The sequence below is a fragment of the Marmota monax genome, unplaced genomic scaffold (genome assembly GCF_021218885.2).
Source record: "Marmota monax isolate L192 unplaced genomic scaffold, Marmota_monax_Labrador192_F-V1.1 WCK01_AAM20220418_F8-fsc00028, whole genome shotgun sequence".
NCBI classification, from domain to species: domain Eukaryota; kingdom Metazoa; phylum Chordata; class Mammalia; order Rodentia; family Sciuridae; genus Marmota; species Marmota monax.
Genome location: NW_026694779.1, coordinates 16,585,333 through 16,607,618, shown reverse-complemented (window position 1 = coordinate 16,607,618; position 22,286 = coordinate 16,585,333). Strand labels below are relative to the sequence as shown.

At 57.0% G+C, this 22,286-nt stretch overlaps 1 protein-coding gene across 1 annotated transcript in view; it reads left to right on the top strand.

Annotated features, from left to right (window-relative positions):
- The window catches only part of Frmd4b (FERM domain containing 4B), a 190,663-nt gene that overhangs the window by 28,498 nt on the left and 139,879 nt on the right, over nt 1-22,286 (top strand). The window contains exon 2 of the mRNA XM_046425713.2: nt 16,902-17,027. The gene's annotated coding sequence lies outside the window, so the exon portion shown is untranslated. The remainder of the gene's footprint in view (nt 1-16,901; nt 17,028-22,286) is intronic.

Sequence of the window (22,286 nt, the reverse complement as noted above, 5' to 3'; positions counted from 1 at the left end):
GCTGACCCTCCCTAGACGTGCGAGAGGAAAGAGAGCTGTAGTGGTGGCATTGCCCCCACAGGGTCTGCGCTGGGATTCCACTTACCTGGTGCGGATCCGTCCCCCCACCTGGGGCAGCCACAGGCAGGAGAAGGTGCACCTTTGACGGAGGAGCCGTGCTGATCCTCTGCAGCTGCCGGTGGACGCTGGATGGAGAGGGGCTCCCGCACCGTGGCTGTGGTCACCACGTTCGTTCTTCAGCAAAACCCGAGGCATGTTCTTCTGTCAAGCATTTTACAGATTAAGAACCCAGGCTTGATGGGGGTGAGTGGCTGGCCCACCGTCACACGGCCCGTCGGGGAGAGCCGGAACTGAGACCTGAGAAGCTTGGTTCTGAGTCACAGGCTTACTGTGACGCTGGGCGACATGGCCCTTGTGCCTCTCCATAGCCCCGTGACAGACCGTGCGACCTCACTGCTGAAGGCTGGAGTCAGAGGGATCTGGGTCCCAATCGTGGCCCTTATCAGTCAGCCACTAGCTCTCTTATCGATCACCACGGGCTTCCTTGGGAAAAGCTGAGCCCAGAGGCCCAAGCGACTTTCCCAGGTGCAGAGCCAGGTGCAGCTCCTGGCTCGCTGGCCCCACCGAGCCGCCGTGGATCTGGTCCCTGTCTCCTGCTCACCCTCTGCCCAGAGGAGCAGCGGTTCAAAGCCTCCTTCCAAGACCGAGATTCTATGGAAGATCTCATTTTTCAAAAGAGTTTGCCACTTTTCTGTGGTAGGTTTAGCTTTGTGTTATAGGACAAAAAAAAACACCCAGACATATAACAAAAGGTCCCACCGTACGAAGAGCACCCCCAGACCAGCCCCAGCGTCCAGAGTGAACTTGTGGCCGAGCTCCGCATCGAGGCCCCCTTTCCCCACTCACTATTTTGGAGCAAATCCCGGGTCTCATATCATATCATGAACACTCCAGAGTGCATCTCCAGAAGACGGGGACCGGATTTCTGCCAAGACAATCTCACCCCTCTAAACACTGAAGAAGGATGTCCCAGGGCCGAACCTTAACGCCCCCCGGGACTGGGCTGGTGGCACGGCCCGAGTCGCTTTCGGGCTGTACGTTTGCACGCACCTCTTTGGCTTCTCCCTGTCCAAGTCGGATGCTGAAGAAGCTGGCTGTTGGACCCACAGGATTCTTTGGCGTCTCGGGTTCTGCTGCCCTTGTCCTCCTGGTGGGGTTTGCCGTGTTCATCTGTGGCCAGCCTGCTGGTCCCTGGTGATGGAATCCCAGGTTCGATCCGGTTCAGTTTCAATTCTGTTTTGTTTTTTTTTTTTCCCCTGGGACGGCTTCTGGAGGCTGTGCTGTCCCCTCAGGAACGCCGCCAGGCAGTCCGTCCCTCTGTGACCGGCGGTCAGGGACGGACCCGCTAATTCATCAGGGTTGCAAAAAATGGTCCTCTTGGACTTCGACGTTCCTTGTTCCTGTGTGAGCAAGAACGGTCCTGGTTCCGTAAGAAAGGTGTCTGCTCGCAGGACCTCTGCAGTCTACTGCCCACGGAGTCCCTGCGCGGTGGGACCTTCAGTCCCAGTTTCCTGTTTTACAGAAAAGAAAAAGGAGACACTCTTCACCCAGGTATTACCAGCCTCAGGCTCTTCCACAGATGGCGGCCTCGAAGGGGCCCCGGGAGGCTTTCTGGCTGCTGGTCTCCTTCTCGATGACTTGGAGGAGCTTTGTGAAATGGCTGTGTCTCTGGAGAGTCCTGGGGAGAGAGGGATAGACGTCCTCTGTCATTTCCCTCTGCGGCTGGGAGGAATCTCCTGTCCCAGGGGCCTCGCAGGCTGGCTGAGGCAGAGGCCGTGGCTACCCGGCCAGATGGCCTCGGAACCTGGCGAGCCAGAACTAGGGCCTCTCAGCCCAGAAAGCAAGGCCATGCCCTGTCCCCAAGTTGTGCTCAACTGACCCCAGATGAGGGCACAGGCACGTCTGAGCCGTGCTTCAGGGGAAACTGCAAAGTAACCGTGCCAGCGCCAAGATCTTGTCCCACCACGTGCCAAGCTGCCTACACCCCGCGCCCCTGCAGCTGTCTGCAGACAGGCCTCCTGCACACCAGGGCTCTGCACCCCTCGGGGCTGCTCGGGAGGGTATTGTCACTCAGCAGTCATTGTTTTCAACGGCACCAGAGCTCCCTAAGGAGAGGAAAGGCCCCCCGTCAGCACCCCTCGGCTTATCTGTCTCCTCGTTTCCGTGTAATCTCTTCTCCAAGCGGAGGTGCGCCTGGATTGTGTTGCTTTCGTGTCTAGAAGGTGACGTGAAATTGATCATTTGCAACACAGCCATGAAATCGTCTCGAAGAACCGACAGCAGATAACACACAGAGAGATGCTTTAGGTTGAGACGCAGTTGAAAGAACGACTTGGGATTCTGGTAGAGGAGAGGGGGGAATTTTTAAAGCTGACACCCAAAGGCGCTGCTTTGGAAAGATCATCCAAATTGCTGTCTAGATGCTGTGGAAGGAGCCCCGTCGTTTTTCTCTGTGAAACATAAGACTTGCAGAGTCTCCGCTCCAAAGGGAGCTGGAAGGAGCCGCAGGCACCTGCTGACCTGCTGGCTCCCAAGTGTCCCTTGCCCAGGTCAGCTGGAACAGCCTTTGTAAGTCAGACTGGGAGGCCACGGGTGACCCATGGAAGGGCAGCACGGGGTGGCCTCTGGGCAGGCTGGCCCAGTGCAGCCTCACCTGTCCGCCTCTGTGGCTGCTCTGGGGACACAGTGGCAGTGTGAAGCGTGAGTGATTGCTACAGAGATCTCACAGCCTGCAAAGCCTGAAATATTTAGTATTGGCCCTTCCCAGACAAGAGCAGAGTGCTGGCTGGAGGAATCTGTCAGAAAGCTTTCCAGAAGATTCTGGGGCACCATCAGGTTTGGGGAACACAGGTGAGTCTGTGGGCTCTGTTTGCAAACGCAGTAGCCGGGAGGCCCCCCGAGGGACATGCCCTGGGGTGTGGAGAGGATGGGGCTGGGGAGCGCCTCACGGTCACCCCTCGTCTTCCCGTCACACCAAAATCTCTCCTGGTGCTGCTGGCTTCGGTCATTCCACGGACCTCTGTGTGGCTCGGTGACAACAGTCCCTTCTCTGGCCAACAGCATTTGGCAACGAGTGGCGGTGAATTGGCTCATCACCTGGCCTCTCAACCCTCCCTTTGTCACGGCACCATCTGGAGACACAGCCACGTGGAATTTCCAACAAATGGCACTTGATAGACAGGCGCGAGGGGGTCTCCGAGGCGGAGGGACGGCGGGGTGTGGGCCAGGGACGCATCCTGAAGGAGCCTCGTTTGCTCCTTCATCGAGGGTCTGCTGCTGCCGTGACCACAGCCAGCACAGTGCCCGCACCCAGCAGAGACTGTCTTCACGGGTCCTAGAGCGTGAGGAGGAGCAAGCAATAAATAAAGCAAACAGTCGATAGCAGGTGGCAGAGCAGACAGGGAGAGAAAGCTGTGCTTGTGCGGTTGGCTGTAAACCAGCAGCCCACAGAGGCCCCGTCACCAAGAGTCCTCCCCTGGCCTGGACGCACTGAATGTCCCAGGATCTCGTGCAGGTAGACGCTATCTTAAGGCCCCTAATAGGAGGAGAAACTGAGGCACAGATTCATTAATGGCATCCCAAGGTCCTGGATTAGATGTGGTAAAGCCAGGTGGCACACACAGTGATGTCCCTGTGCATGCGATCAACAGCAATGCCCAGCCGGTCTAAGCAGGGGTGGGCTTCTGGCTCCTTGCCACTGTCCCCTAAACAGGCGGCATGGCCATGACTGACCCAGTGTTGATACCGTGTTAAGCCTTGCAGTCTAGAGATGATGGGGAACCTGGGAGGACAAAGCCCGGGTGGTGGTGGTGCCCGTAGTCCCAGCCTCTCGGGCCGCTGAGCCCTGGAGTCCCGGCCAGCCTGGGCAGCACAGAGAGCCCCGATTTGAAGTGTTCAATAAACAAACTCAAGTGCAGAGGAGGTGCAGAGATGGCATGCCAACACGGCTCCGCTTGACACGTGGGCTTGGGCATCGGGGGATCCTGGAACCGGTCCCCGTGGGCACCGGGGGACAGCTGGGCTCCGGCTGGCTCCAGAGCCGGCTGTGTTTGCTGCCCCAACAGGGGGTTGCTGTGGGAGGAAGGTGGCAGGAGCCGTTGAGCCGTCCCACGGTGCCTGGCACACACAGCGCCGTGACGGGGGGCTGAGCGCCAGGAGAGGGACTTCATGAAGACACAGACGCCTCCCTCGCCCGCCGTGCTTCTCGGGTCTGTGCAGCTGAGCGAGGTGGGGCTCCCTCACCCTCCTCGCTGTCTCCTTCTGGTTGAGCTGCTCCCAGGGCTTCAGCCCAAACCTGCTCCATCCAACAGGAGAGGGAGAGGCAATGATCAGACGGAGCTCGTTAGATCAGATCAATGATCCTGGAGTAGGAACCCAGGACCCTAGCTCTCTCCAGTGTGGGAGAATCAGCCTGCGTGAGGACAAGGAGAGAGGACGCCCACGCCTCACACCATCGCTGCAAGAGAACAGGCCGTCCATCATGAACACAGACACCAGGGCCAGGCTTAGGGCATCTCCTCAGCACATGACGCACCGCGCAGAGCAGGCTGGGGAGGAGGGGCTCAAGTCTCGGGGTGCAGGTGCCCTGAGGGTGGGAGTATCAGCAGGCAGGTACCCTGCAGGTCAAGTGTGAGTGTCTCTGGGGAGCTGCAGGTTTTGGAAACAGGTTACAGTGCTTTGGAGCCACTTGGGGAGGAGCCGCGCTCTCCCCCGCTAGCCGTAGAGTCCCCCAGCTCCCTGCTCTGAGGGTGAGGGCATTTCTCCAGGGAGGTTCCAATCTGAATGGCAATTCCCAGTCCCCCCAAAGAACTCGCACCTTCTTGAGGGGCCAGCAGACTTGGGAAGTCTCGGCTCCGTGGCAGGCCACGCGGTCTCCGTTGCGCCGCCCAGCTCTGCCCCTGTAGACGGTGCGCCAAGGAGTGTGGCTTGTTCCAGTAAAACGGTATTTAGCAGCCCAGTGACCGTAGTTCTCTGACCCTGACCTCACCAGAGCGGAAACAGCACAGTTCCAGACATACGTGTATTTTTCCCATCAAAATGGAATCGCTGTACGTAAGCTGTCGTGTATACTTAAATATTTACCGGTGCCTGTGGTGTGCCAGCTCATAGGGGATGATGCTGACCATGTCCAACCACATGGACCAGGACCCTGCTTGTGTGCAAGAGGCACCATTAGCATAGTTGGTGCTCAGAAAACTAAATAAGGGGGTGGGAGCTGCTGGGGAGAGATGTCACCAAGGCCACAGAGCTCAGCTTGAGCACCAGCCCCCGTTTACGGTCATCTAACCCGCTAATTGTCCCTACTGCAGACCACACCGCCATGAACCTTCTTAACCCTGCACTTTTATGAAAGACCACCCGTTTTTCCTTAGGCCAAAGTCCCTGAAGTGGAGTAGCTGGGTCACAAGGCCTTTGCCGGGCGCGGCCAGACTGCCAGGACACTCCACACTGACGTAGGCTTCCACCCAGGGGCTCCTCCCCTTTTCTATTGAAGATCCAAAACCCACTGATAACGGCTCTTCAGCCACCTGGACCATGTGTGGGGGGCCACACAGGCTTCCCTGGGACCGCAGTGAGCTCTGACTTGATCCTGACGGGGTGGCCACCTTTGTCTTTGTGTCACTGAACATGGGAGCAGAGAGTTGGCGTGAGTGGCTCCAGGTCCCTCTCTGGGTACGTGGTGGTGAGCAGAATTCAGCACCCTGTCCTCTGAGCGTGCAGATGCCTTCTTATTCCTGTAGCCACCTGCCTCGAGGCTCAGAAGTCCCCCTTTCCCATGGACGGCATGTGAGGACGTGCCTGCTGCCCCTGGGGGTTGACGCGCCCTGCCCCTCGTGGGCCCGCGGTGAACCCTTACTGGATGCCCGTGGCAGGTGGGAAGAATGACCCGGGGATGGTGCAGGGTGAGTCCCACTTCCCTGCAATGGATCAGAACACACTCTCCAGCTCATTCCCATCAACTGGAATACCGTGATCTCTCACTTCCTACCTGACCCACGTAGGGGTCCATCACACCAGGAAGAAACCCACTTCGTGGGCGTCAGGGGAAGAAACCTCCCCTTCCCCCCTTCCCGATCGTCTCTCTTCTGCGTGTTCTGGTGTCTGGACCGACGTCAGGGAACCTGCCAGCCGTCTTGTCAGGATGGACCGTGCCTCCCGCTAGCAGCTGGGTGCTGGCTCCCGCCAGAGCCCCGCTGCAGAGCCGGAGAGTGGGTGGGGTGCTTTTTAATTGTCTTGGCATAATTTATTCATCACAGAAGTGATCCCAACGGCTTGCCACTGCCAGGGCCACCTAATGGCTAGAGGAAGGGAAGCCGTCCAGCCCACCAGAGAAGGGCGGCAGCCGGGCGCGGGAGGGACGCTGAGCCGTGGACTCTCTGCATGCCTCTCCGTCTTTGCAGTTTTGGGTGAGCCCTGATCCTTGCTGGCCACGGACCTAGTTTTCATGTCTATACGGTGAGGACAGTGAGCCGTTCCCCCGGACATCCCCCACTGCAGACGCTGCCTGTGCATCACAAGGTGCTGTCCAGTGGGAGGCAGGGCCCCACCTGGTGAGCCCTCCACTGCCCGGCCCCCTTCCCCTCAGCCTCTGTCCAGGGCCAGACGGCGGTTCTTTCAGGATCCCACGGATACAGGGAGCAGTGTGTGTTTGTGGGAGGAAAAGTGAACACGTTTTATTCTCTAAAACCTTCCCTTCTCCACCTGAGGTCACCGCCCTGGCCCTGTGCGGGGCACTGGATGGCAGGGTCACTGGGTCCCTGGAGGAGATGGTCTCCTGTGGCTCAGGAAGCCCCAAGTCTCTCAGACGTTGGCTGGGCCGCGAGGATGTCTTGGTCATTGGAACCCAGCATGCAGCTGCCCCGGTCACAGGTCATACTTGGACTTCTTACCCCTTGGTTTGGTGGGAAGGCCACCAAGAATGGCTCTTTATGGAGATGTCCAGTCGGGGCAAAGAAGGCCACAGAAGTGGGGTGTCTCTCTCTCTCTCTTCTTCCTGGGACTGTGGATGGGACCCAGGGCCTCTTGGTGTCTGGCGACACCACTGCAGGGTGACACTGCCAGCCCTGGTTGACTTGTCCAAAGGAGGGAGCTTGTACACAGGGGTGGCTCCTGCGAGGGCACCGCAGGGTGGCTGGCGTCCCCAGGCGCCTGGCGCTGCATGAGGCGCTGTAATACACTAGCCCACCTGGCCACAGCCTCAGGAGTGGCCTTCCTCACCTTTTCAGTGACAAGGGAATGGCGGCTAGGAGGGTAAGGAACCCCCAAGGTCCCAGGGCGTCCATGCCTGAGGGTCCTGTGTGCCCACGAGCAGGTGACCCAGGACAGCTCCCCGCCTTCCTCACCTGCCCCCCGCCACCCCGAGGGCTTTCTGTCCTAGCCCACAGTTGGCGTTGCAAGTGATTCAGCAGCTTTTCTGTGTACTTCTTGAGTTTTAAAAAATGTCTCCACTGAACCTGATGGAAATGGGAAGGAAAATCTTAAAAAGAGAGAATGAGAGTTCAGAGCCCCCGGTGGAAGCCCTGGTGGACAGCTAGCTCTTGTCCACGGGCCGTCTGGCCTCCGGCGGGTGGCTCCACGTTTCTGGGCCCCTCTGAGGTTTCCTCTCCTATAAAGTGCAGCCACTGTCCCTCAAGATCTGTGAGGCTGCTCCGAGCCGGGGAGATCCCCCCCGTGTGCTGGGGGACGGTCAGGGTGAAACCCAAACGCATCCCCTCTTCTTCTCCTCCTGAGAGGTAGGCGATGGTGACTCGAGTCAGAAACTCCTGTGTTATGTGGTGTCACTCTGTGGTGGCTCCTATGGGGGTTGTTCCGGACACAGAATAAGCTGCTCCCCATTAGCACGGGGGGGCGGGGTTTCTGGGAACCCTGTCATTGGGACGCGGTCCTGGTGGGCTTGTGGCTCTCCATACAGCCCGTCTTGGTCACGCAACCGGCTCTAGATGTGGTGGCTTGGTCGGGGGCGGGGGATCGCAGAGGTCATGCAGAGGTAAAATGCAGGGTGTCTCGTTAAGTTGGCTTTCTTCATAGACCTTGAGAGGCCGCGGGGGTGATGGAAACCGGAGTCATGCACGGCCCTAAGGAGAGTTATATAAAGCCTGTTGAATATTAATTTCCTAATGATTCACCTTGCAGTTTTACTAGGCTGGATATAAAAAGATGCTGTAAATAATTAAGCCCACGTTCCGGGAAGTGACATCTAGGGACACAGCCATGGGAAGTGAAGCCGGCAGAGCTTCCCCCGACTTCGCTGAGATCAGACTCATCCAGTTCTCCCCGCATCCTGCAAATCCAGCCTCCTCCTCTCAGTCTTCCCTCGGTCCAGGACCCCGGGGAGACCAACACCTGCCGCTGCTCGAGACCCCCGTACAGTGGAAAGGGTTGGCCATTCCCCACAGACTTGGATCATCCCTGAGCTCCCGGCACGGTGTAAACGCTGTGTGAGGAGCTGGATGCTGCACCGTGTGGGGACAGCCAGTGGCAGCTCCCATGTGCTCCCCACAGGTGCAGTGTGGGAGCCCCACCGTCGGTGGAGTGTGTGAATGTGGAATTTGCAGGTGTGGGGGGCTGGCCGTACAAGAGGGTGTGAGGAACCTACATGAAATAAAATGCAATGTCATTTCCTTTCCCTTAATTTGGCTTCTAAATATATTCCATCTCTATAGTCTCCATATTTTATGAATCCTCTTCCAGGTAGCATTTTTTAAAATTTTTCTAGAATGAAGCTGATTTTTGCACAGGGGATGGAAAATTACTTGTCTTTCTTTCTTTTTTCTTTTTTACTATGTGATCCTAAGATCACTTGTGTTTCTTCCCCTCACATTGTCCTTTGGAGAAGTCGGGAAAGTGACTCTAAGCACCTTCAGGAGCCAGAGCATTACTGGCCAAGAAGGAAGCACCAACTCCAGTCACGGCCAGTCGGTCCCTTGGTACCTGGGAAGATGCTCACGTCAAAGACGGAGAGCACGGTGCACCTGCAGCTCTCCTATGCCGCTGCAGGAAACGTAAAGGGGACAACCGCTTTAGAACACGTTTCCACTGTTTCACAGAATCCAAACACTCCTCCTAAGACCTTTCCATGCCACTCAAAGGTACGCACCAGAGAGCAATGAAATGTGGGTGCACACGGACGTCGGCTCCGGAAGCTCTCGGCAGCTACCTTCACGCAGCAACCAGGAACTCTCCAATGCCCATCGGCAGGCGGATAGATGAGGAAACTGTGTCCAAGCCACCCCGCGGAGCTCCGTGACACAGAACAGTCAGAAACAAGGAGCCCAGTCCAACAGGGCAGCTGTGGGTTGGAACAGGCGATTCCATATTCCAGAAGGACGCAGAGGGGCCTGAGTTCCAGCATGTGGAGGTGATGAGATGGTGGGAGGCAGGTGCTCAGTACCCTGAGGTCACAACGCACCGTGCGCACGCATCCTGCTGTACCCCAAAGGTAAGCACAGACGTCATCTGTGCGTAAAAGATAGAGTTTATAAAAAACAGCATCGTACCGAGCAAGAGAAGCCAGACACACAAAAAACTCAGACTGTTCACTTGAAATGGGTACCGCGATGGGATGGGGAGCAGATGGCCGGCTGCCCGGGGCAGGGCCGGAGCCAGCCATGGAATCCAAAGGGATGCCAAGGATCTCGCCGGGGTGGCTGTGTTCTGTGTCCAGGTTGCAGCGACGGGCACGGGAGGTGAGTGCTGTGCAGTTCTCCTGACGTGCACTCCTAGCAGGGGACCCTTCATGACATGCATGTCAGATGGTCCCCTGGAGTCGCTGTTCAGAGGGCCCTGGGCATCTCTGGAAGCTGACCCTCTCAGACCTTGACTGTCCTCAAGGCTCTGCTGCTGCCCACCTGCAGACCCGAGCTCAGGTACAAACCGCAGCTGTGACCACACGAGGCCAACCTCGGGGAGTCCCCTAAGAGGAGCCGGTGAAAGGGGTCTGTAAACCAGAAGGTGGCGTGGAGGTGGGCCATCACCTCCCTCTACTTCACGCTGCAGGTCGGGGCAAGGACCTAGGTGTGAGACCCCCTGAGAACGTGAGCCGCTGCTGTGCCTGCTCACCCCACGTGGGCCAAGCGCCCGGCTGGCGCAGAATGCTGGCAGAATACCCTTAAGAGCCCCTGCCCAGCCGTGTACACAGGATCGACCCCCAGACCCAGCCCCTCCCGCCCAGCAGGGACAGCCCACGTGACCTTCCTACAGGTCAGGCATCACTGCTTGTCAACCGGGTTTCAATGTCACGTGTCTCCGAGGAACTTGTGGGTCCCGAGGAATGAGCTCCGTGTCAGAGAGTCGAGCCCCGCCGTGGGGTGACGGGCAGCTCTTCAGAGAGCAAGACGTGTCTCTTCTGCACACGAGGACCTGCCTTCAGGCAGGGTGAGTGTCCACTCTGAACGGGGAAGGATCCACGGCTTAGCCTTCAAGGGGACAAGCCCTGGAGTGACGAGGAGTCCCTGGGGCCGTGCTGCGTGCGCTGTCCAGGCTGTGGGGATTCTGCACCGGCTGGACGAAGCGCCCTGTCCCTCCTCCTGAAGCTGGCGTCCTGGTGGGGGAGAGGTCAGCACGGGTTGGAGGGCCACACCGATGCAGGCTGAAGACTGTGGGTGTCCTGTTCAGGGACGGTCACGTCAGCTGACCTGGGAGAGTGAGATGGAGTCATCGGGGCGCAGATGTGGGGACACAGTGATGGGGCAGCAGGGTCAGCAAGCCCAAAGGCCGTGGTGAGAATGCGCTTCACCAAGGATGGTAGGAAAGGGGCCCAGCGTGGGGCATCGGGGGCAGAGGGGAGACCAGCTCGAGACGCAGGGGTAGTTGGAACCCAGGCTGCAGGGCTGGGGCTTCAGCTGACGTCCCTGTGGGACAGAAGACATCGCAGTTTTAAGTAGGAGAGAGGACGGACCTGGCCGGTGGGTGTGGCAGAGCAGCGGTGGCCGTGCAGGACACTGTGGGTGTGGCCCTCCCAGGCAGCCGGCTGGCCTGGGCGCCCCAGGAGCTCCCTCCCACGCAGGGCAGCGTCTTGGAAGGATGCCTGCTTTTGTTGATTATGGCTTAGGAATTACTTTGTCAATAATTTTGGAGTCCAGGAGTCTAAAAAAAAAATCACAGGGTATGATTAAATATTTAAGAATCTCTTAATTTCTCTGTGCGGTATGAGATTTTCACTGAAACTGGATCCTTGAGCCATTTACCATTTCATTTGAAGTCGCAGACCCAATGTTGCCCGTTAGGATAAATCTTCCTGTGGCTGGAAGCCGTCCGCTGGGTGGGCGTGTGCCGGGATCTTGGCCGGGTGGGCGTGTGCCGGGGTCTCCTACTTCCCTTGGCTGGTGGAGACAGGTGAGCTCGGCCCTGGGACAGCAGCGGTCAGCTCAGCTGGGAAATCCCGCTGGTGTCACCTGGACCCAACACTCCCAAGAGTGGGTGAGGGGTCCCTGAAATGGGGGGCTTATTGAGCCACCTTTGACGCAAGCCAGAGGCAGGACAGCCCCCCACAGCCACCAGTGGGGCTGGGTACCTGAGGGCAGTGTCTGCTGGACCTGGAGGAGGAGGGAGCAGCTCACAGTGAACATGTGGCCCTGCTATTGCTGCAGAGAAGAGGCCTGGGGTCCTGTGAAGCAGGACGGTGGCTCTAGAGGGACCTGGGAGTGGGGAGTATGCTCACCAGACGTTGTATCGCACTTGAAAGGCTCACAGGAGAGCCGCATCCAGTGGTCACTATGAAGAAGACCAGGGAGGCGAGATGAGCATGAAGATAAAGGCCCAGAGTGGACAGGGCCAGGCCTGGAGCCTCACCTCCCTGCAGGCAGGAGGCCGAGTGTGGGGGAGGACTCCACGCAGGGGGGACGAGTGTCCCCCCACTCAGGGTAAGGGTTTTCAAACTCACTGCAGCACTGGACACTGGGCAGGAACTCAGAACAACTTTGAAAAGATGTACGAGGTTATGGAACCCCCCAAGGAGAAATAAAGCCCTGGCGAGGTCCACCCGGACATGACAGAGGTGGGTATCGTAAGATGCGGAGCCTTCCTGACTGTTTGGAAACTCCTTGCCATTCTAAGCACAATCCCAGCAGCGTTCTAAAATGTGGGTGGAAAGGTTAGACGTTCAAAGATTTGGTAAGAGTTTTGCAAAAGAAAAAGAAAACGAGGTCTTCCCTTATCAAAATTCATTATAAAGCTATACTAATTAAGACTCTATGTCACCGAAGGGAGGGAATTAAAAACTAGATCAGTGAGTCAGAAGAGGGAGTCAAATGATAGAACCGGGAGCCCAGTAAGGGGACAGGGAGTCCAGTGGCCGATGATGGGACAGGGAGCCCGGTGATGGACTAAACAAACGTGGACCTTGTATATGATGTCGGACGCACTCGACGTCAAAGTGGAAAATACAGAGTCACCAGACGTCAGTGGTGTTATTAAAACTGATTCTCTACAAGAAAAATACATTCTTCGTTCGCACTTTGGACAAAAATAAATTGTGGGATGAATTGAAAACGCAAGTGTAAGAAATGAAAAATGTATACCTTTAGTTGGAGGGAGGAAACAAGAAGAAGACGGCGTTCTATTTGAATAAAGTAGGTTTTGTAAACAGGAGGCACACACATCCTCAGACTTGAATGGATCTCACGGTGACTGAAGTTGTGACTTCTGCAAAACCTGTCACCATCAGACTCAAAGCAGATGACTAGCTGGCAGGAGGCATTTGCAACCTCAAACCGTCACCCAAAGCTCTCGCATGACTCCCAACATCAGAAAAGAAAATCCGGTCTCTGCGGTAGGAAAAGGGACCCTTATTAACAGGTCCCTCTCCGAGGGAGAGGTGCAGTCAGATCAGGAAAAGGGCTTCCACCTCTCTGACAGATGCCAGTTCAGGACCCCAGAGCGGCTGCGCTGGATCCCTTTCCAGTCCTTCCCGCGTTCGAAAGGCAGACGGGGACTTGGCGGTGGCAGGTGGCCCGTTGGGGAGCAGTCCCCTCCTCTGATTAACTTGCCAATGCACAGATTCTGCAGCACAAGGATTCTCCTTAGATCAGCACCTGCTTTGGGGGCTTGGGACGTTTCCCCGGGACAGGTCTTGTCCCTCAGGACTCTCCTGCCCTGTCCCTGCTGGTCCTCCCTCATTTCCAAATCCATGGCCAGGCTGCACCGGCCCAGGTGAGGGGGGCGTACCAGGAGAAGTCTCAGCCCGTGTGCACACGGTGCGGCCACGTACTCAGACAAGGTCACCTGCACAAGAGGGCGCCAAGGATGTGCACTGTCCTAGCCTCCGTTAGGACCAGACCCTGGACGTCACCGCGACATCATGGAGAGCTGGACGGTGAGGTGGTTGGGGGACAGGGCACCACAAACAACTCACGACCTAGATCTGAAGGGAACAGTGAAAACGTCCCCAGAATGGTGCTGGAAGAAGCAGACGGCATGACGTGCTTCATAAGAGCTTTGTAAACCACAAACCATGAGGCCATTGTCCACACACACACACGCTCGCACGCTGTGTCTACCGGATTCCTAATAGCGGTGGCCTCTCCAAACCAAGGGGAGGCTGGGCTGGAGGAAGTCACACAGGCGTTTCAGTTCTGTGTGCATAGGGGTGGGGACAGTCTGCAGAGGAGCAGCGTGGTTTGAGTGACAGTTGTTTGTGGTGGTGTTGCTGGGCCTTCACTCCCCCAGGCTGCCGAGTGGACAGCGGGTGGACAGGGTGCGGGCAGGCCCAGGTGGTCTGGAGCAGAGGGGCTCTGGACGAGGCCCTGCGTTGAACTCCAGTGGGGTGCAACCACTAGTGTGCTCCACTGTCTGTCACCCAGAGTTCACCTTGATTGACACCTCCCCAAACTGCTTCCTCTGCCTTCCAAGCGACGAAAGTGTCACCTCAGGAAGCCAGGAGTTTGTCAGCTGCTAGGTTTTCAGCAGATGACACATTCAACCGACGCACAGGCTTTCGGTCCTTGGCCCCTTCTCCATGAGGTTCCCTCCTGGGCTTTTTTTTCTGAACACTTTTTTTTTTTATTGTGGTAGAATATATGCAGTGTTCCCATTTTAACCATTCTAAAGGGCACAGTTCAGCGGCATTAATATCATCCAACCATGATCACTGTCCATCTCCAGAACTTTTTCATCGTCCCAAAATGGAACTCGACACCCCTTAAGTATTACCTTCCCATCCCCCAGCCCTGCACCCCCTGAAAGCCTCCCTTCTGCCTCAGGGCGGAATCTGCTGCTCCAGGTAACTCGAGGAGGTGGGGTCATAGGACGTCTATCCTGTGCACGTGGCTTCCTTCACTCATAGTACCTTCAAGATCCACCGCTGTCTTACCATGTATCACAATGTCCCTCTCTTTAGGGGTGCATAGTGCTCCACTGAATGGACATGCCACAGTGTGCTGTCAGTGGACTCGAGTCGTGTCCACGTTTTGGCTATTGTAGTCACCAACACTGATGTTGGTGTAGAAGCCCTTCCTTCCAGATGCTCAGGGCGTACGCCAGAGGTGCAGGTGCTAGACCGTGTGGCAACTCTGGGTGCCATCTTTTGCAGTACTGCAAGCTGATTTTATGGCAACTGCAAATAAAACTGCAAAGCATGGCAGTTCCCACATTCTCCTCAGGGCCTGCTGTGTGGTTTGTTAACAGCCCGCCCAGAGGGTGGTAAGTGCTGTCACCTGCAGTGGGTCCCACATTTCTTTCATAATCCGTGTTAGAAGCACTGTAGATGTCTTGTCCCGTTGATGGATCCATAACCCCCCACGGCCTGATTTCAGCATTTCCCAAAACGTGTCCCATAGAGGACAGGTCCTATCAGAGGCTTCACTGGGGGAAAGCCAGAGGGGCAGGGAGACGCCTGTTTAGCTAAACTGGGAAAGGATCGGGCTGCAGTGGAGTCCTTGCAGGTGCCTGTCAGCTTCTGCAAATCAGGAGGTGGCCGTGCCACGGGCAGCCTGTCTCCTGCAACTCGGTCAGCTCAGTTCGCTGAGTGTTTTATGGTGACAGTTCTGCTTTTTGAAGGTGTGCGTCATCTTAGACAACTGGTCTGTATACAAACCCAACTCTTCCATGTGGTGCTTGAAGGGAAAAAAAAATTGGGGGGTACCAGGGACTCACCCCAGCGGCGTTTAACCACTGAGCCGCATCCCCAGCCCTTTTTGTATTTTATTTAGAGACAGGGTCTCACTGAGTCGCTTAGGGCCTCACTAAGTTGCTGAGGCTGGCCTCGGAGTTGAGATCCTCTAGCCTCGGCCTCTGGGACTGCAGGTGTGCACCACCTCGTCCTGCGTTTCCTTGGTTTATGTTGCTTCTCGCTGCAGGCAGGAGGCTGGTGTGTGTAGGGCCGGGGAACCCGACAAGTACCCGCTGTGGGCACCCTCAGACCCGGCGTCTCACGTCCCTGGCTCGAGTTCCTCATCTCGAGATGGGATCACAACTGGGTTATTTTTGGAGTTCCCAGAAGCCTCCGTGGAGTGGAAGGGGTGTGATCGGCTCCGTGCGGCCTGCGGTCAGCATTTGTAAGCGGCTGCTGTGGAAGGCGATCGGGAAGTGTCTCTTTACTTCTGCCCTTGGGACCCGAGTTGGCCTGAGCCGCGGAGTTGGCTCACAGAGGGAGGATGGACGCTGTCCCTCACAGGTGATGCTGGTGCTGTCGGTGTGTCAGCTGCCCCGGGCTTCACCCCTCGAGCAGCTTCAGTGGACGTGGGCTGAAGTCCAGGCCGGCTCCAGGCCCCTGCAGACCTGCAGCGGCCTCCTGTCTCTCAGGCCTCCCTATCTTGGTCTGTACGGCAGGGTGTGGACCTCAGCACGTCTCCAGCGAAGGCTTTCTGGGCCCAGGGTTTAATGCAGAAATCCCGAGGACGGAGCACAGGAATGGAGAGCTCTTGGCTGTGTTCTCACGCCGTCCAAGCCCTGGGCCCTCTGGGGCCTGCCCCCTCACGGGCACCAGGTCTCACCACGGAGACCCGAATCTGATGAAATTCTGATGTTTCCTTAAGACATAAAAGGAGCGTCTGTCCGCCGTGGGAAACCAGGTGTAGATGAACGCCTTTGCTGTGTTTCCTAGAACCATCTCTGTTTTCCTCCTAAACTGGAAAATATGGCTGCAGGAAGCCCCCGCTCAGACCGCGCTCTCTGTAGACATGGAGTGAGGGTCATGAGTGATGGGCTGGTGTGGGGCATCAGCCTGGGCAACGCAGGTCCCCTGCAGGGTCACCTCCGGGGGGTGTGCTCTGGGAGGTCTGCAGGTGGCAGCACCCTGGGCTCCTGCAACAGTCACCTGGTAGGACAGTGACCGCCACTCGGGTGGCCGCTGCTCTTCCTGTCCTCCTGTGACCTTGTGCGTGAAGCAGTTTGGCCCTGCAGCGGACTGACTGCCACTCAGCCTCTGGGGAAGTTGTTTTCTTCTGAGTGGGGAGGATGACAAGTCCCTGTGAGTGAGGACATCTGTTGGCCACATGCACCCAACTCCACCTGTCTCCGTGGTCAGGTCCTTTCCCACCACGACTGGCATCTGTTGAAGACCAGACTCTGGATGCCACCTGGACCCTGTGGTCCTGAGGGGACGTCTCCGTGGGTTCTCTCTCTGCCAGGGGGTGCCCTGGCGTGGACAAGTGCCACCTGCCACAGCTCAGCAAGGACAAGCTGCCGGGAGCCAGGTGGCCCGGCCCTGGGTGTGAGGGATCGCTGGGCGGCATCTGGATGTGGACAGGGCTCTACCCCAGGTCTGCCCTGAGGAGAGGGGTTCCGGAACTGGGATGAGACCCAGGCCAGCCGGAGGAGGGGGACTCGGAAACGAACCCATGGGCGCCGACTCGGGGTTCCCGGATCCCGCCGCCCAGGATGAAGGCGCTGCTCCTCTCTTGCAGGCTCTGACCAGGAAGCCAGAGGAAGGATGAGCACCAGGAAAAGATGACGTCGGAGCACGGCCCACGGCACCCGGAGACGGCGGCACACACCAGGAGGGCCGGCGGGGGGACGCGCGCTCGCTAAAGGTAAGGCAAGGCGGGCCCAGGACGGCCAGGCCCCAGGTCCAGGACGGGAAGGGGCTGTGTGGGTGTGCCCAGGAGCATGCACACCTGCCACACGGGAGTGGGATAGGAGGTGGCCACGTGGCCATGCAGTGAGAACGTCTGTGTCCCCAGCACAGAGGAGGGAAATCCTCAAATAGACTTAGAAATAAAGCCGACCGTGGACAAGCCAATGGTAGACTCCCAGCGTAGACAGCGCCTCCCTCCAGAGAGAAAGACAAACGCAGCAATAACCGCGTCCCCACCATCCTGCACCTCAGACAGAGTCTCTGTGCACATTCGTGAAACTGTTTTCTTTATTCATAGTCTGATGCTTCAGCAGGGTAAGCCCAGCGCGTGGTGAGCAGAGCCGTGAGCTGTCTGTCCTCCCAGGTGCCACACCTCTCGCCCCTGGCTTACTGCAGGGAGGGTGCACTTTGTGACCTTAAAACCAGCACTTGCTTTTTTACCTGCTTCTAGTTGCTTCTTGGATGCACTGAGAGGCGAGTGGGGTACTCGAGTGGCTGTGCATGGTTACGACAATCCTCTAGCAGCCTAACGGCCAGGCACAGGTGGGTCTGCCGTGCAAGGTCTAGACCTCTCCTCCCCAGCTGATCTCCAAAGGTCCTACTGGGAAGGTGGTTTGAAGGGTGTTGCAGTCTGCGACGGTGTGAACTGTGCTGGGCAAGGGTGAGGGCCAATGCTGATGTCACATTCCTGCTGTCCTTTTGCCATCCCGGGAGCTGAGGGCACCAGGATGGTAGGGAGCCTTTGGTGAGGGCCTTCCTACTGACCATTTTGATTCTGATAACTTCAGGGTGTGTCCTCCATCCTGAAACACTCACCAGGAGCTCATCAACATGTCCATCACTTCACATGATCACGTTTGTTAAGAAGCCTCTAAAGGTTCACACCCTGTGGTCCCAGGGGGAGGAGGAAGAGGCTCAAGGGGCCCAGAGAACTTTCTGGGCCATCCGAGCAGCAGTGAAGGACGACAGTCAAGCTCTGATAGGTTCACTGATTTCAGAGAGCATCTTCTGGTGCTGGGCACCTTCATGGGCAGGGGCCCGCAGGACGATGATCCCTCCACCAGGCCAACCATATCCTTCTGACCACGTCTTCCTTCTGTTCCCTTCAACCACAATTTAAAAAAATGGTAACAGGAAAATTTCTTAAGTTTTTCCAAAGAAAATATTTTACCAAATTTTTTTATTTGGTGGGGGAACTTGACCACTGAGCCACATCCCAGCCCTGTTTCGTTTTTCTTTCTTTTTCTTGTTTAAATTGACTTAGAGACAGGGTCTCGCTGAGCTGCTTAGCACATCGCTTTCTGCTGAGGCTGGCTTTGAACTTATGATCCTCCTGCCTCGGCCTCCCCAGATGCTGGGATGACAGCCGTGTGCCACCGCGCCTGGCTGACGTTAGTAGTTTAAAAACTACCCTGATACATTTTAGTGACAGCCAAAATTGCCTAGCGATATCATGACCCCAAAACAACCGTGCAATATTTTTAAGAGGGAAAAAAAAAAACCCTATTGTTTCCCTCTAAAGTGATACTTCATATTGTTAACTTGAGAAGTGCAAATTCAGAAGCACAAATCACTAACTGCCACTCTTTCTGTGAAACACTGTACATGAACGAACTCATTAATCCTTAAGTGATGGAGATAATGTTATTTCCATGTCAGAGGAGGAGGCTGAGAACAGAGGGGTGATGTAACGTGCCCAAAGTCACAGAGCTCTACTGAGAGGCAGGGCTGCATATCAAGTTGCAGGATAGCTCCTGAGCCACTGTTTGACCACCTCCCAGGTCTGAAGCACTTACGAATCAAGAGAGCTGCCTGTCAATGAGGTGGCATGTCTGATTTCCATTGCATTGTCAGGACCCCAAAACCTGGAGTCTGTTGATAAAGCCGTCAGCCTCTCTTCAGGAGGACCATGGTGACTGGGGGTGTCTAAGTGACGTCTTCACAGCTGGGGAAATGTTCTTCCTGCAGACACCAGCTTTATACTCAATACGGTGGGGAAGGGGGTGAGGGGAGGCTGCGTGTGGAGGTGCGGGTCTCGGAGGTCGTAAGTGAAGGTTCTGGAAGGAAACCTCCACCCTGGGGGGAAATACCTCTCACGATCCATCCCAATGCGTGAGGTTTGTGTCTCACGGGACGTGAGGCTGATTATTTTTAAAAAAGAGTTTGTCTGTGTTCAAGTTTAGGAAATGTTGCATTAAAGGGAGGGAAGTTTTCTTGTGGTGGGAATTCCTGGAGTTCAGCGCTGTGACGGCGAGGCAGGGTCAGGGAGGGCCTGCTGCACTACGGGAGGCACGGTGGCATGTTAGGTGACACAGGAGTTCCATACTGGGACATGAGCCTTCCTGCCATCCCGGCCCCAGGAGCGTCAGTGGGTGATCTTAGCCGCCCCCCTCCCCGGGGCAGGTCCCAGGCCCCTGTTCTCCGGGCTCAGTCACTTCCCTGACTCGACGCCGCAGGTCCGCTCCGGGCCTCTGCTCAGGAGGCTCCTCTGGGCTGTGCGTGGTCCAGCCCTGACCGCAGCAGGTCAGCGCCGGCTCCTGCTGCCCCCGCCTGCCATGCCAGGACAGAGGAGACCCGTCGGCACGGAGCCCTGTCTTTATGGGGCTCAGGCCCGGTCCTCTCCGGGCCTCGCCGATGGCCTGGCCTTGCTGTCAGTGGGGACTCTCCTGCCAGCCTGGGAAGTGGTTCCTGCCACTCGGGAGTCCTCTCTGGCCGCTGCCGCTGGCGAAGCTGACCTCTCTTTAACTCTCTTACCCTCCTCCTCCTCGCACCCTTTACGGAACCCTGAGACCCACAGTGCCGCCCGTCTCCTAACAGCCACCTGCGCCACGGTGCCCCGCACAGGTGCCACACCTGAGTGACAAGAGGTGCCACACCTGAGTGGAACAAGGGCGCTGCTCCATCCGGGCAGGTGCCACGGGCTGTGCCTCTGGGCCCTCTGACTGATGTCCGGGTCCCAGGGCCTGTGCCCCTTGTGCCTGGCAGGTCCCTGTGACCCCGTGGCAGGAGGTGCCCTGCCAACAGCCTGTGCTCCTGTGAGACCTCCGCTGCAGCCATGCCAGGTGGCAGACACCTGGCTGTCACAGAGGACTTCAACTGCCACCACCGGAGCCCTGGTCCTTGTGAATACGGGGGGGACGTGGTGGAGCCAGTCAGCCCGACCTCTGGGTGAGATGGGGTTTGGCTCCTGCTGCCCCCTCACCTGCCCTGGGGGCCCTGGGGAGCTAGCCCCAGCCCCTGGGGCCTCCCGAAGTGAGGGTGACAGCAGGACCCCCGCGGTGGCTCACGGGTACACAGCTGTGCGCGGGCAGTGGCTCTGTGCAGCCGTCATCCTGAACACTGGTGCCACCAGGTGTTGACGTCACCAGGCTCTGGAGGGCTCCCGAGTTTCAGCCGAAGCCATCTTGAAGGGGCAGGCAGAAGAAAGCCTCCTGGGCTCCTGAACAGTCCATCAGGGGTCCTGGTGGTGGCCCCCGTCCTCATTTAACCTTTAAACGGCTCGTCCCTAGTGAACTTCCCCCGGCGGCCAGTAGGGTGCGCTGTGAGCACAGAATACGCCCCAGGCCCAGGCTGTGCACCTGGGGGAGCTCTAGCCGGCGCCCTCTGGAACTCCAGTGTGGACAGTGGGTTCGCTCTGGGGTCACGAGGACCGGGACTAAGGGCCCTTGACTTCCGCCCACCCCGTCCTCTGCATACTTGGGTCCCCTTCTCTCTCCCACACCGTGCAGCAGGTGGGGCAGCAGAGGGAAGGACAGGCGGGGGCCAGCCTCTCCCAGTGGGCACCTGGCCTCTCGTGGACAGCATTGCCATACCCAAGACCTGGGTCGCCTCCTCCCTACACTGTGACCCCCTCAAGCTCCTCTTTTCCATTTCGAAGCCTATGGGTGGACAGGACAGTTAGTAGATGTCACCAATCGATGTCCGTCAGTTGGCCGCCCTGAGGACCTGATAAGGAAATTAAATGGTTATCCTTTGTTCATTGTTCATTTTTTATTGAAGTCAGGGTTTTTTGTTTTTTTTTTAAAAACAACTGATATTTTATTTTCTTTTTATATTTATTTATTTTTTTAGTTCTCGGCGGACACAACATCTTTGTTTGTATGTGGTGCTGAGGATCGAACCCGGGCCGCACGCATGCCAGGAGAGCGCGCTACCGCTTGAGCCACATCCCCAGCCCCAGGGTTTTTTAAAAAAAAAAAAAAAAAATCTTATCGGCCATTTCTCAAGAAAATTGCCTATTCCCATCCCCCTACATTAATAGGGTAAGAAAGAAGACCTTCATTGGGTGATGACATCCTGAGGGACAAGTAATCTGCCTCCGATTACACAATCCTGACCGTAAGACACGGGCTGAATATCCTTTATCCCAAATGCATGGATGGGATATTCCTTGGATTCCCTGCCTTCAATCAGAAATGAACACTGAATGAATTCTTGTAAAGCATTTAATTTCCTTATCAGGTCGTCTGAGGCCAAATTACCTTCAAAAGACACATGAATTGACATAAGAATGTGCTGACCCCTTTAAATTCCAATATGGAGATTCACAGGCGAAGTCAAAGCAAGAACTTTTCTTTTTTCTTGGCACTGGAGATTGAACCCAGGGCTGCTTGCTTAACCGCTGAGCCCCGTCCCCGGTCCTGGGTTCTGGAGTAGTCGCGTATAATAATGAGGTCTCTCGGGACGAGACCCAGGTCCAAACACAGAATTCGCTGTACTTCACGTGCACCCTACGCAGCCTGCCTGCAGGTCGCTGATACCGCACGGTCAGTGGTTCTGGGTCTGAAGCAAGGTTTCCTGGGGTGGAATTTTCCACGGTGGCTTCCTTTGGCCTGCAGCAGGTTTCCGAGCACTTTGGATCTCATACCCGTGGTGCTCATTCTATGATAGACAGCTGCAGAACAGGGATGCTCAGTGGCCGCCTGGTCTTCAGCTTGGTGTTGTGGCTGATGAGCCACCCCTGTGTCCGCCCCTCTTGGGTCCGTCTGGGGCCCCCAGGTGGCTGGTTCCTCCTCCTGGGGCTGGGCAGGAGGTGAGGGCTGGGGAGCGCCTCTCTGCGGTGGGTGCAGAGCCCCGCAGAGGCAGCAGGGGGTGCTGTCACGCAGCCGTCCTTCCCCGCAGAGGCGCCCAGCTCCAAGGCTTGCCCGTCCTCTGTGTGGGCAGCACCGAATCTCACCCAGCTGCGTATCATGCGCTCAACGGGAAAGCTGGTCTG